This window comes from Benincasa hispida, chromosome 3 (assembly GCF_027475165.1).
Source record: "Benincasa hispida cultivar pf3 chromosome 3, pf3_genome.v1.1, whole genome shotgun sequence".
Taxonomy (NCBI): domain Eukaryota; kingdom Viridiplantae; phylum Streptophyta; class Magnoliopsida; order Cucurbitales; family Cucurbitaceae; genus Benincasa; species Benincasa hispida.
Window position 1 is genome coordinate 50,258,681 of NC_143480.1, and position 15,310 is coordinate 50,273,990.

A 15,310-nucleotide genomic window follows, 5' to 3' on the forward strand; every position below is an offset into this window, starting at 1 on the left:
TAGCATATACCATGCGATCGTGTAGCTAAAGATTATGCGTTGGGCATGATAGTCTACACGATCGAGTAGCGGGCGCCCAGTCATATACTATGTGATCATGTAGCTACTGATTATGCGATGAACATGATAGTCTACACGGTCGTTTAGCACACAAGCCATGAGTCGAATATCAAATACCGTGCAGTCGTTTACCCCTAGAACGCCTACCTGATCTTGCAGCCAACGCAACACGATCTAGTAGACAACTCTACACGAACGCATAACCAAATCTAAACAATTGTTTAGCTCAAGCTACACAATGTGATCACCATTTCATCTTCTCCATCGAAATGCACCGCAACCTTCACGTTCGATGCTTCACGAACAACTCAAAACTTAAACAAGTACAGACTCAATTGCAAGAATAATGCCCAAAAAACTAAGGGCCCTTACAAATTAACTTTTGTAATATAAACAGAAAGCCAAAACTGAGATTACTACCCTGAAACATCCATCAACAAACCATCCACATATATTTAACAAATCCACCAAAATTGTAAACGATTTCAATACAAAAAATGGAATTTGGAATCAAAACTACAACCTAGCTCTGATACCAATTGAAGGAACTCGATTTACAAGATCCATGAGCGGAAGCAGATCATCCAAATCTCATTTCGATTGAAAACATACGTTTACGGTAAAACATTCAGTTTATGCATCTTAAAAAATATTAAAGCTTTTGAACAAGAAACAGGGTTCAAATGATTATACCTTTGAAGAACTCTTCGTCACGTAAATCGCTCGAACTGTACGAACTCCTCGAACAATCACGAACTCTTCAAATAACAACAAGAACAAACCAAAAATGTGAAGACACTACCACTTGGTGACCTCGATATTCTCAGGTTGAGAACCCAGGAATGGTGGGCTCTAGCTATTTTGGTTAGGAGGGAGTTTTGGAGTTTTGGAGGAGGAAAATGATTGAAGAAGCTTTCTATCGTATAGTATGATGCCTCAATCGTGTAGTGTTAAAGCTTTATCGTATAGGCTCTCAATCTATCGTATAGTTTCAATCACCATCCGTGTAGATTAGTTATGGAATAATGAAATCATATTTTATTTATTCCATTTTCCATAAAATTCAAGTAACCTCCCACTAAGGTGGTTGGAGAGAAAAAGGGAATAATTATCCAAATAATTAATAATATAAATAAATATGATAACCAACTTATCATATTATATTTATAACCTATAGTTTTAATATTGCATCACATACAATATAAACTATAGTTCTTTTTCTTTATTTTATGGCATTTAATATAAATCATATTTATATTAAATTTAACAACTATTTGAATCCCATTCAAATATTTATTTCCTCCAAATAAACTATAATGTATCAAATATATTATATCAACTATATCATATATAATTGACTCAATTTAATTATATCATATATAATTAAATCCCCTCTTATTAATTTGAACAATTCAAATTAACCCAAAAACTGATTCTCAACTAAATTCTTTTGAGCTACCAAGGGGACCTTATGGACCTATAGCTTGAAGCTCTAACGGTACGTGAATAAGTAATTAAACTCTTTAATTATATTATCCACCATCCGTTAACTGTCAGACACTCTAGTAAAGACCGATAGCTACACTCTTCGCATTACAGATATATTTTTGTGTCCATTAGATATAACCAATCAACAGTACAATGACCTTTCACAAATTGCTCGTAAGTACAGTTGGGCTAAACTATCGTTTTGCCTCTGTAGTTACCTCTAACTCTTTAGTATCACTAATGATAAAGAGAACTACCTCAATCACGTATGAGAACCCCTCTTTATTCTAGGTGAACCCCCACAACGATAATAAGAATAACCCCCAATCAACAAAATGATAACAACCCCAAGAAAGCTAAACAGATTTGGTTTGGAAGATTGATCAATGATGAAGAAGAAAGGAGAACTAGTTCCTAACTTCAAGATTTCGAACTCTCCACAATCTAATTGATCAAATTAGATTGAAATTTCTACTACATGCATTCTAAACACAAGAATATAAAGAAAAAGTATAAAGCTTGAGAATAAACTCTAATGAAATTCCATTCAAATCCAAAGTCTTGTTCTTTAAATGTAGAGATTACAACCCTATTTAAACTAATTGAATAGACACCATGAAAGGATGCAACCTTTCACCTATATTGGCACATTCATCTAACACCATTTAGACTACTCTAATAAATGTAAATTCATAACATTAATTAAATACATGGGATGTTAATAATTAAATGAATCTGAATTTTTAGATTCATGATGGCTTTTGGATGACCAAATGGCTCTTGAAGCTTCAATGGTTGCAACAGTTCACCATTGGCTGGAAACTTATCTCCAAAGCAAGCATTTAATCCTTCTAAAAGTCTTTTAGCTCTAGCTCGTCATTGGTTTATAGGGCATAATGATTGCCTCATGATTAGATTGACTTAGAAAGCTCTCCCATGGATTTTCAACATGAGCTTCGATTGAGCTGGATTGAGCTTGTTGAGCTTCATTTTTCTCTTATAAAACTTCATGTTCTCCTATAATGGTCAACTTCTTATCATTCTCCCCTTCTTCAAGAAGATTCGTCCTCAAATCTTTAGGATCTCCTTGTAAAGCAACTTTGTAATCATCGTCTCGAATTTTGGAAAGAAGTTTGAAAGGCTTGTCTTTTCCAAAATCAAATGTGAAATTTCTTTGAAGAGTACTCCTCCCCATTCGTCGTTGATTGAATCTTTCAAACTTGATGCTCTACTTTGCTTTTGATGAATCATAAAAAACACAGTGAAAATAAGAAGAGATAACATTATTTAGAACAATAATCTCACTCTCATGATTTTTTTCACTCAAATTTTTTTTCCTCTTAATCACACTATCTTCTTTTGTTTTTGTCACCCATGTCTCACTTTTGTTCATTTTCTTTGTCTCGAAACTGTCTTCACTTTGCTTTATGGAGTTTGTCATGACCTCACATACTACAAGTATCTCATCACTCTCCATAACTACTATGCCCTTTGATTCCTCTCTCAAACTTTGATGATCATAATCATTCATCTCAACACATAATTCAAATATCTCCTTGTTCACCTCAGCAACCTCACCATTGATATCTTCCTCGTCGACTTGTTGATCTCCATCATTGTGAATTGGTTGCTCATCTTCAAATATTGGAAAATCTTCTTGACTTGGAATAGGTTGGTTGACTCGATTCTTCCTTACTTGTTCTTGCAACCTCAACTCTTAATTCAATTGAGATATGTAGTCCATTGAATTATGTAATTCAGCCAAATTTTCTCGAATGTTCTTCCAAAAACTATCATCACTATGGTTTATCGCCCAATGATGTCTTCTTTTGTGAAACATAGCATAAGATTTTCTAATATCTCAAACTTTCAGCAAGTATTCTTATGAGAATCATGCAAGAAATTCCAATATGACCTAGAACGCAAAAAGTCACAAAATCTCAAAAAAAAAATATTTAAAAAAAAAAAAAAAGCTATGGAAAGGTGCAAAAGACAATTTCTTTTTTTTTTTCCAATTTTTCCAGCAGGTCTACTTAAATATGAAGGATAAATAACATAAAATGAAAGGTCATAAAAACAATAAGACTTTCTTTTCCACAACTTTTTTTTCACTTGTTTGTTTTTTTAAAAAAAAAAAATCCAGCAAGTGCACAAAAAATGAAGGAAATTGAAAAAGATGGAAAGTCACAAGAAAGATGGATAGAATAGAGTTAGACGGAGAAAAAACAGATAGAATGAAAATAGAACAAAAAAAATATAATCTGTTTAGAGCCAAAGCTCTGATACCAAATGATAAAGGGAACTACCTTAATCAGGTATGAGAACCCCCCTTTATTCTAGGTGAACTCCCACAACGATAATAAGAATAACTCCAATCAACAAAATGATAATAACCCCAAAAAGCTAAATAGATTTGGTTTGGAAGATTGATCAATGATCAAGAAGAAAGAATAACTAGTTCCAAACTTCAAGATTTCGAACTCTCCACAATCTAATTGATCAAACTACATTGAAAGTTATAATACATGCATTCTAAACACAAGAATGCAAAGAAAAAGCATCAAGCTTGAGAGAATAAACTCTAATGAAATTTCATTCAAATTCAAAGTCTTATTCTTTACATGTAGAGATTACAACCCTATTTAAACTAATTGAATAGACACCATGAAAGGATGTAACCTTTCACCTACATTGGCTACATTCATCTAACACCCTTTCAACTACTCTAATAAATGTAAATTCATAACATTAATTAAATACATGGGATGTTAATAATGTAAATGAATCTGAATTTTTAGATTCATGATGGTTTTTGGATGACCAAATGGCTCTTGGAGCTTCAATGGTTGCAACGGTTCACCATTGGCTGGAAACTTATCTTCAAAGCAAACATTTAATCCTTCTAAAAGTCTTTTAGCTCTAGCTCGTCATTGGTTTATAAGGCATAATAATCACTTTCAAGATGCCTTGGTGGTAAAATGGTAGACACGCGAGACTCAAAATCTCGTGCTAAAGAGCGTGGAGGTTCGAGTCTTCTTCAAGGCATAATATTGAGAATACCCGTTCAATTGGAAGGAATAAGTTTACTAAGATTTATTTATTTAATTAATTTAAATAATATACATAAATTTGAAATTTTGAATATATAGTTATAATACTTACACTATAGAATATCAAATGAAAATAGTGATTTGTAGTGATTAGAAGAAACGCCAAAAAAAAATAAAAAAAAATATTCGAAAAGAAAAAAAAATTATTTATGTATATTATAGAACTTTTTTTATAATAAAAAATGGCATGTCGCCACTCTGACTCAAACTCTAGGATCATCAATCGCCATAATGACCAAAGCAAGCCAAAGCTAAGTCAACCTAACCTTATCCTCACCGTCACTGCCATCTCACAACTTGGATTCGAACCAATCAAGCTACTTACCCTTTAGTAGATTGTGGTTTACAATAAGACTTAGTATAGAGCATTAGAATGTTATAAAAAGGGTTATGAGGTACTTGAAGAAAACCCAGAATAATGCAAAACCTAGGATTACACTATCAAAAGTTTTCCATTGTTCTGAAAGGGTACAACGATGCAACTTGGAACTCCCTCTTGGATGATTCAAAATTTACTAGTGGCTATATTTTTAATATAGCAAGTTGAGCTATCTCTTGGAAGTCAAAGAAATAGTCTATCTTAGCATAATCTATGATGGAGTTAGAAATGACTGCACTAGCAACAACTAGTGAAGAAGCAAGCTAGTTTAGAAGTCTGCTATCAGAGATTCCCTTATGGGAAAAATTGGTACAAGTCATATTGATCCATTGCGATAGTATTGCAACAATCGCAAAAGTCAAAACTGTTATTACAATGAAAATAGACGACAAGTACGTCGTAAGCATAGTACCATTAGAGTTCCTCACTACTAGTGCAGTTACAGTGGATCACATAAGGATTGATGAGAACCTAACAGATCCTTTGACAAAAGGACTGGCCAGAGAGAAGGTTTACAAAACATTAGAAATGACGGAACTCATGTAGAAATGATGGAACTCATGCCTATGGAAAGATGAATCACCGGTGAGGAAAACTCAACTTGTAAACTTGAGATCCCAAGAAACAGGTTCAACGTGTAATAAATGATCACCAGTGATATCAAGTGAATCATGCTAAAACGAACACAGAGTTCCCTTCCTATGACCTAGAGTCTGAGCATGATATCCTGAAGTGTAAGAAAGGTTGAACTTAGTTATTAATGAGATATATACTTGATGTAAAGTGGAGTACTTAGTTACAAGAGTACTCCTGATAGACTCATCTATGTGAATGTGGAAGTGTGGGCCATTTCTTATGGAATTTTAGACAAATTCTCTAGAGCATTCACGAAACTGGGATACACGTGCTAGGCCTTAAAGTACGAGCTTTCTAACTACACCCTAATAATGTTGTGTGTGAGATGTTGTTAGAGACAGAGTTCAAAACTAAGAGTTACAGTATATTCTAAATCATCTTCACTATGTAAAGGTTCAAGTCGTAAGACACCTTTGCTTATGCACAGAATTGTACAGACTGATATTGCTTAATGAAAAACTATTTTCTTATATTCTTAAAAGTTTTTCAAGTGGGGATTGTTGGTGAAAAACTTTAATAAATGAAAAATAATTTTTTTAGAATCTCACATTGCTAAGATTGACAAGTGGAACTTCCTTTTTAAACCCCCACTTTGAGTTTTGGATTTGGGCCCCAAAGGGTACCCATGTTTTAGAGGGGGTGAGAAGATAGGCAAATGTGGGTATGGTGGTCATCCCACATGCGTGCTGCTGCCACTATCCACTAGTCAATCGGGCGAGGCATGGCGAGGCACGCTTGTGTAAATTTATGTTTATTAAAAAATTATTAATATTTTTTATTAAATTTATTTTTTATTTTATTTATTTATCTTATTACAAAAATCATTTTCCATCCATTCTTTTAGTCGCCCGATATTGGCATGGTCATTTGCATATTACGTGGTCATTTGCATCCTCAGTTCACGCATGTCCTCCACCCATGCACAGTATGCACTTTACAGTTGGGCTTTCTACCTATAAATTGAATCATTTTCAGAAGAAGCAAAACACAATTTCATTCTTCTCTTCATTCTCGGGTGCCTCCACTCCTCTTTGTTCTCTGATTCATTCTTATTTCTCGAGCAAAAGTAGTAGAAAGGGTGTGAGTTTTTCGCATGGTTTCAATGCAGGTCAGTTTGAGAAAGTATTATCTTGGTTGTTTTATCCTAGGGATGGTGTGGCCATTGTTGAACTACTTGCATAAAGGGCAAAGACGCAAAACATCTTAAAGAGAGCGAGCTCCACAACTCAGCCTATAACAGTTTTTTGTTTTGCAGGTTAGTTTCTGACATCTGACGCCATTCGATTATTGTTGTCTTCTATTCACCAGAGGAAACCGTATCAACAATTACGCTAGCAAATAAGTATTGGATTGTCCAAGTATCGGACATAGACACGAATATATTAACTAAACAAATATTGGATATAGACACACATGACTTAACAAATGTTTAATACGTGTCCAATTAGTAGCCTTCTAACACGTGTAAATCTAAAAATTCAACATCACTTGTAACAAGAAGACAAACAAGGTGGAATCATATTCATTCTTTCTCTTTAAGAAGCAAGAACATGTAAATGATATGATCGAACGTAGAAACATGCATATAGCCAAAGAAAAATAAAAAGAGAAGTTCAATGTCTACATGCTCATTTAGCTTGGTAGCTATTGTCACAGGAAACTCGTATGCAAGCTTTGGTGCTCCTCTACCCACTCCTCTAATTTGGAGGCGTTGTTGGAGTTGATGTGCGTAAGAGTACTCGTACTGATGTAGTGTCAAACCAAGTACACTGCAATGTCTAAGTTAGTATATGAAGTAGTATTTAATTCAATTAAGCACAGAGAATTGCTTACCCTTAGAGGTTGTCGGTATGATGCTATTTATAAGGTCTTTCCTCTAACTCATGCTTAGGAATGTGTACAATATTGATGATGTCAAAATAGTACAATGTAGCTCTTGAGGTTGCAATGTTACAGTAGTGAGATCGGCTCGATCATTTTCCTTTTGATGAAACTTCTTCAGCTAAGTAGTCAATCCATAACTTGCAGACTCCTATGCAAACTTTTGTTCCTCCTTTGACTTGAACATGCCCATGAGCTTAGACCTTTACCTAGACAACCCTCATCGTTTATGAGATCATAATGAAGCCCTGTGAAATTTAATATTTATTTGAGAAGAAAATGTGGATATTTTTACGTAAATGGCAAGACATAATTTCAATTTCAATGGAACTCAGACTTTCTATTTAAGTATATCCAAAGGGAGAATGTCTTATCGTTTGACCTATCTTCGTAACTTATAACATATAAAAATATTAGTTGTATTGTTTCTTTTGGTGTAATACCTATTATTAAAGTAACAACACAAGATGGGTATGCATAGAGAAATAGTGAAACTATAAACGGTATAAAACTGGTTAAATTGACTAAAGAAAAAAGTATTTTTTTAGAAAATCATTTTTATTTAAACTATTTTGATAAAAACTATTTAAAATAAACTTTGAAAGTGTTTCAAAATTATTTTGAATATTTACCACACACTTCATTTTTTCCAAAACGACATATTTTCAAAAATTAAACATTTAAAAATTAAATCAAATATACCCTTAACATAATTTTTTCATCAACGAGATGGAGGTAACTACGAGTCCAATTCTTACGAGAGAATATACCTCATAAATGGAAATGAAATTTCCTATCCAATGGGAATTACCAATTTCCTCAACCCCATTTGCCGCAATTTCTGAAGCCACATGAATAAAAAATTCCAAGTAAATTACCAACAAATTTGCTTCTTAATTAACAAATATTAGTATTATTATATGTCCCCTACAACAAAAGCACCAGTGGTCTAGTGGTAGAATAGTACCCTGCCACGGTACAGACCCGGGTTCGATTCCCGGCTGGTGCATTGTTTTTATTTTATTCTAGATAATTATTATTTTATGATGTTGAATCTTTGAAACTCCTGTATCAATTATGCAGCTTTTTTTTTTTTGGAATTATTATTATTATTGTTTTTTTTTTATTATTGGAACTTCTAATTAAAAAGCGAAGCAATTGGAATAATGAATATGATAAAGACACCAGCATACTGCAATTGGAATAATGAATAAGGAAGAAATTACCTGGTAAAACCATTCTATTTGGTCTTTGAGTATTTGCATTGTATTATTTTGAAGTGGGGACGGTGACAAATTTGAGTAGAAAAATAATGAAGCCAAGAAATTAGCAAATGAGCATCTCTTTGGATTGACTTTTAAGATGTTTTAAAAAGTACTTCTAAGTATTAAAAAAGGAAAGAAAAAACAGTGGATGTGTTTTTAAGTGCTTACGACTCGTTTGGATAGTAAATATTGTTTTAGGGATATAGATCTTAGTTCACATGTACCCTAATAGAAATGTAATAAATCAATAGTAATCTAAAAAGTAAGCCCCATTTAATTACGTTTGTTGTTATTTACGTGTGTTTCATAATCGTAATGAAATATGAGGTCCAGTTTCAAGCATGTAATTGAAGAACATAATTCAATTAAGGCGTGAAGAATAAGCAATTCGATTGCACTTCAAAATTATGTGGGACCCACTAACCAATATCGTTACCGGTATGGTTACTGTTACAGTAGGAGAAAAATGAATCTACCACATTTATTGTTATTATTACCATTTGACCCTAACTGATAATGGTAATAGCAGCAGTAAAGGTAAATTTGAGAGATTTATAATTATAAGTAAACATAATCAAAAGTAATTTATCTATCAATAAAATTCCATTACAATAACATCAATTTTTATTATGGATTTGTAAATGTGACCTTAAATATTAGGGATTTAAATGTCTGGTATAATTGTTGTCTTTTCTTTAGATATATAGGATAATTAATGTTTGAAGTTAAATATCTATGTTTGATTCATCAATTTTGTATATAAAACCTAAAATTAAGTATTAATTAAATAAAGGAAACAATTAATGTAAATTAAATTTAGTACTATTTAATCTATTTTTATATTAAAGAATTATTTAATCCTTAAAATAAAAATAAATAAACATTTTATATTATACAGTAACGAAACTTAATTTAATTAATTAAAATAATTGAATAAATATAAACTAATAAGAATATTTAAATTAATTATGAAATTTTGTATTAAATAGTTAAGATAATAAAATATTGATTGTAATTATTATATTAGTTGACATTTGTTAAGTCTAGATAATTATTAATATTTAGTAACTAATTACCATTAATATTATGATAAATTGATATTAATTTATTAATTAATTAAGTTATATTTTTATTGTTCAGTTATATTTTTATTGTTCATCTTCACATGTTTAGAGAGAATATAAACAAAAACCTTATGGTAAGTAAGTTTTAGAGTTTCTAAATAACAATATCTTGAATTTTAAAAAATGAAATTTTGTGAAACAAATAAAAATATTTAAAGTCTTTCTGAAATTCCATAGCAAAACTTGTAAAATAAACCAACCTTGGAAAATCAATTTAAACAAACTCTTAATACAACAGAATTCCTTCCTATTCCTCTGGGTTCCACTCCATCTACCTGATTTTTCTTATTTAAAAAAAAAAAAAATTGAGTTGAAATATCAAATTGATTAAAAAATGCATTCTTAAGTTCCAAAATGGCTTTTGCTCTACTATTTAAAATTTAAGAATTTTGATATTTTGCTTCCCTCATCAGCAAATAATTTTCAAATTTACTCTTATATATTTTTCTCTTCCTCCTTCGATCTCTCTCTCTCTTTTTTTTTTTTTTGTAAATAACTATACGTTATATTGAATATAATACATAACCTATAGTTTTTATATTGTATCAAATATAATATAACCTATAGTTTTAATTTCTCTCAATGATACATGGTATTTAATAGCAATCCAATTCATATCAAACTTAATTATATGACTCTCATTCATATACTTAGTATTTGAATCATATTCAATTATTTAATTCCTCTCAAAATAAACTTTATATTATAATGTATCAAATACATTATATTAATTATATCACATATAATTAATTCTCTTAATTAATTTGAACAATTCAAATCAATCCAAAATTAATTCTCAATAATTCTAGTTGAGCTACAGAAGGGACCTTATAGATTTGTAGATTAAAGCTTCAATGGTACTTGAATAATTGATTAAACTTATTTAATTAAATTATTCAACATTCTTTATTGTCAGTCACTCTACTAAAGACCGACAGTAACACTCTTCGCACTATAGATATATTTCTATGTTTATTGGATATAACCAGTCAACAGGGCAATGACCCTTCACAAATTGGTTGTAGGTACAACTTGGCCAAAATTATCATTTTGTCCTTATAGTTACATATAATTTCTTAAGTATCATTGATCCCTCTAATGAACAATAAGTCTTAGTCCAACTATGACCAAACCCTTCTCGGGTCAAGAGAGGGTGTGGCGCCATATTGTTCAAGCCCCAAAATCAGTCCTTAAGGGAACAATTTATCTACTTACCCTGACATTAAGGAAGAAGTGAATTTTGTCATGTGTAGCTGTGTTCCCAGCTCCCCAATCAGACGAATCCCTAAAATGGTAAGCTTATCGAGTCAGAAATCTAACCACTCGTACCCATACAAATCAAAGGACTGCCTTCATAGGCAGGAGTTCACAACTCACTCAGGATTCAATCATGTCACCTATGGTCATCCTGATGAAATGTAATTCTCTATTATTAATGGCCTTATAATGAGACTATTCATTTCATGGTCCGATCTTATACAAACCCCTTTGTATAAAATACCCTCGTTCACATGTCTCTACATGAATGACCAAGATCAGATCATTTGTAGCACTTTACAACAATTGTAACATCTACAAAGTGAGTCGTATTCATAGTATTACCAGGATAAGGTTCCCATCTGCCACTTGAAACACCACTTCCCGTCCAACTTGCATGTGTTAAGAATGCTACCAGCGTTCATCCTAAACCAGGATCAAACTCTCCATGAGATTCATACACCCTCATTGTTTTCTTTTTTTATTCTAGAGAGATAGTTCACTATTAGACTAAGGGATAAGTAATTCAACTCATTTACATCCATATCATAAATGTTTGGAATCCATATTATGCAAGGAGACATTGTTTTTACTAATTCGAATTGAAGGGTGATATAAAATCAGTCTATTTTCATCATCATATCCAGAGTTAGCGCAGAGAAGAGCTAGTAACATTAATGCAAAAACGCATTAATAATGAAAACGAAAGTCAAGATTTTAGAATTACTAAGAAACTAATAGATTCACAATGTGAGTTGGAAATCAAACTTGAAAAAGAACTCCGTGAAGAGTTTATGGATGACTCCATCTATCCCACTCATGATCATTCGAAAACCTAAAATCGAGTTTCGAAAGGCATAGAAATAGCATTCCGTTTTCATTTCCTAAATAGAAATACACATAAGTACCCAGAGTAAGATTTTTCTGTTTCATCCAAGCCCACTGAAGCATCCAAACCAAAAGGTCCTGTTTTCCTCTAATCTTAAGAATCTGAAGCTTAAGCAAAATTTGAACTAGAATATAAGGGAATAAGTGATTCTCGTAGCCAAGCATGGGGTCTATAACTACAATAAGAATACCCGTGATCCGGGGCATGAAGCAGTTGAAGTTAATGATTTGTTTTTCGTCTCTACATACATGTTTAAGCTACAGAAGAAAACTTTGGATGTTAGTTTATTGGTTTCGTGGGTTAATGATACTAAATGAATAAAATATCTCATATTTTATTAAATAAATAAAATTGTTTGTACATTACAATTACAAACTACAGAACTCACAAGATTTAGGGCATCAACCCCAACAATCTCCCACCTGTCCTAGAGTAAATAAGGTATACATCATAAAAGTCACACAAATAAAAGTACAGAAAACAGTAAACTAGGGTATAAAACTCGCCTAGTATAAAATCTCCCACTTGCCCTAGATTAGATGTGGCCTATCTCGTAAACTCATACTCTTCAGGTGACCCTTAAATACCTTAGTTGTGAGGGTCTTCATTAATGGATCAGCATTTTTGTGCTTCGAAACTATCTGCGTGATGAACACGTCCCCTCGATGCACAATCTCCCCAATGAGATGATACTTCCACTCTATGTGCTTTCCGCACTTGTGACTCTAAGGCTCTCGAAAATTAGCCACAACATCACTATTATCACAATAAAGGGTGATGGGTTTTGACATGTCTGAAACCACTTCCAGTTCAGTTAGGAACTTCCTGAGCCACACAACTTCCTTCGCAGTTTCACAAGTCGTTACGTACTCAGCCTCCATAGTAGAGTCAAAAATGCACCTCTACTTGGTGCTCCTCTAAACTATTGCCCCTCCGTTAAGAGTGAATACTGATCCTGATGTAGATTTCCTAGAATCCTTATCAGTCTGAAAATCAAAGTTTGTGTATCCTATAATGATCAAATCCTTAGAACCATACATGAGAACATAGTTCTTCGTTCTTTGAAGATACTAGAGGATGTTCTTAACGGTCTAGTGATCAAATCTTGGATTAGACTGATATCTACTAACTATCCCCACTGCATAGCAAATGTCAGATCTAGTACATTGTTCCTTAGACAAAATAACTCCATGCCTGAAAATGAGTAAACCCCTCTTGAAGTTCTGCATCAAAAACTTGACGAGCATCTTGTCAATGTATGATGCCTAAGATAGGGCTAGCATTTTGTTCTTTCGATCTTTAAAGATCTGAATGCCCAGAACAAAATGTGCCTCTACTAAATCTTTCATTTGGAACTGGGTCGCTAGTCAATTCTTAATTTCAATCAACATATCTACATCATTCCCAATAAGTAGGATATCGTCTACATATAGCACTAGAAAAGCTACTGAATTGTTGATGATTCTTTTGTAAACGCAGGGTTCATCAACATTTGATCAAAGCCATAAGATTTGACTGTAGTATCAAATCTTATATTCCAAGATCGAAAAGCTTACTTCAATCCATAAATGGACCGATTAAGCTTGCAAACCTTTTGCTCTTGACCTTGGGTTATGAATTTCTCAAGCTACTCCATATAAATGGTCTCCTCAAGATTGTCATTCAGAAAAGTAGTCTTAACATTAATTTACCAACTCTCATAGTCATAATATGAGGCAATGGACAAAAGTATCCAAATAGACTTCAACATGACAACAGGTGAGAAAGTTTCATCATAGTTGACTCTCACAACTTGGGTGTAACCCTTTGCCACAAGTCTAGCCTTAAAGGTTTACACCTTTCCATCAGCACCCCGTTTTCTCTTGTAGACCCACTTGCAACCTATAGGTTTTACCCCATCAGGTTAATCTACAAGATCCCAAACTGAATTGAAGTACATAGACTCCATTTCGAGATCCATTCATCTTTATCAATATCCTCCATTGCCTTCTTATAAAATAGTGGATCCTCAACATCTCCGTCAACTACGATAGCTAAGATTTATGTTAGACATATATAACGAATAGACAAGTTCGCAACCCTTCTACTATGTTAAGGCTTCCTCAATCCTTGAGGTGGATGTGACCTACTAGATGAACCAACTTCAACAATTCTTGTTAAGGTGTTAGGTTCTTTAACAACTCTTGTTGAAGGTTTAGTAGTTTTATTGGAAATTTAACTTAACACTATCTTACTGCGGGTTTATGCTCCCTTATATGATCCTCTTCTTAAAATATAGCATTTTTCAACACAAACACTTTATTTTATTTAGGATCGTAGAAGTAACCACCTATTGTTCCTTTAGGGTAACCTACAAATAGGCACAGTTTTAACAAGTTTCAAATTTCTTAGGATTTGTCTCAAGCATATATGCTGGGCAACCCCAGATCCTGAAATGACGTACACTATCTTTACGATCATTCCATAATTCCAAAGGTGTTCTAGTAAAACTCTTGGATGGAACATAGTTCAAAATGTAAGTTGCAGTCTGTACTGCATAACCCTAAAACGAGTCAAGTAAGGAAGCATAACTCATCAAAGACTGAACCATGTCCAATAGAGTTTGATTTCTCATTTCCGGTACACCATTATGCTGAGGTGTACCAAATGCTAAGAGTTGAGATACGATTTCATGTTCTATCAAATAGTTTTGGAATATAAGATCCAAATACTCTCCACCTCGATCAGATTGAAATGTTTTAATTGTTTTATTTAATGAATTTTCAACTTCAGCCTTAAACTCTTTGAACTTTTCAAAAGCTTCATACTTATGTTGCATTAAATTAGCATACCCATATCTAGAATAATCATTAGTAAAAGTGATAAAATATTGAAACTCTCCTCTTGCCTTAACATTCATCAGACCATAGAGGTATGAATGTACAAGTTCTATGGGTTCTTTAGTCCTGTGACCTTTTCTAGTAAATGATCGTTTAGTCATTTTTCTTTTAAGGCATGACTCATATACAGGTAAAGAATTTTCTTCTAACTCGCTTAGAAGTCTATTATTGACCTGTCTCAATCCTATTAAGATTTATGTGTCCTAATCTTAGGTGCCAAAGATGGGAATTTTCCTTAGGAGAAATTTTCTATCTTTTATTTTGGTTATTGTAGTTTTAAACAATTCAGTATTTAGGAGAGCTTTAGTTGCTAACGGTCTTAGCACATGTAAATTATCTTCC

The 15,310-nt window shown here is 32.8% G+C and overlaps 1 non-coding gene across 1 annotated transcript; it reads left to right on the forward strand.

The window, feature by feature from the left end:
• Nucleotides 1-8,492: 8,492 nt before the first annotated feature.
• TRNAG-GCC (transfer RNA glycine (anticodon GCC)) lies at nt 8,493-8,563 on the forward strand. Its single transcript has one exon. It is a non-coding gene; the product is annotated as a tRNA-Gly (tRNA).
• Nucleotides 8,564-15,310: the final 6,747 nt, after the last annotated feature.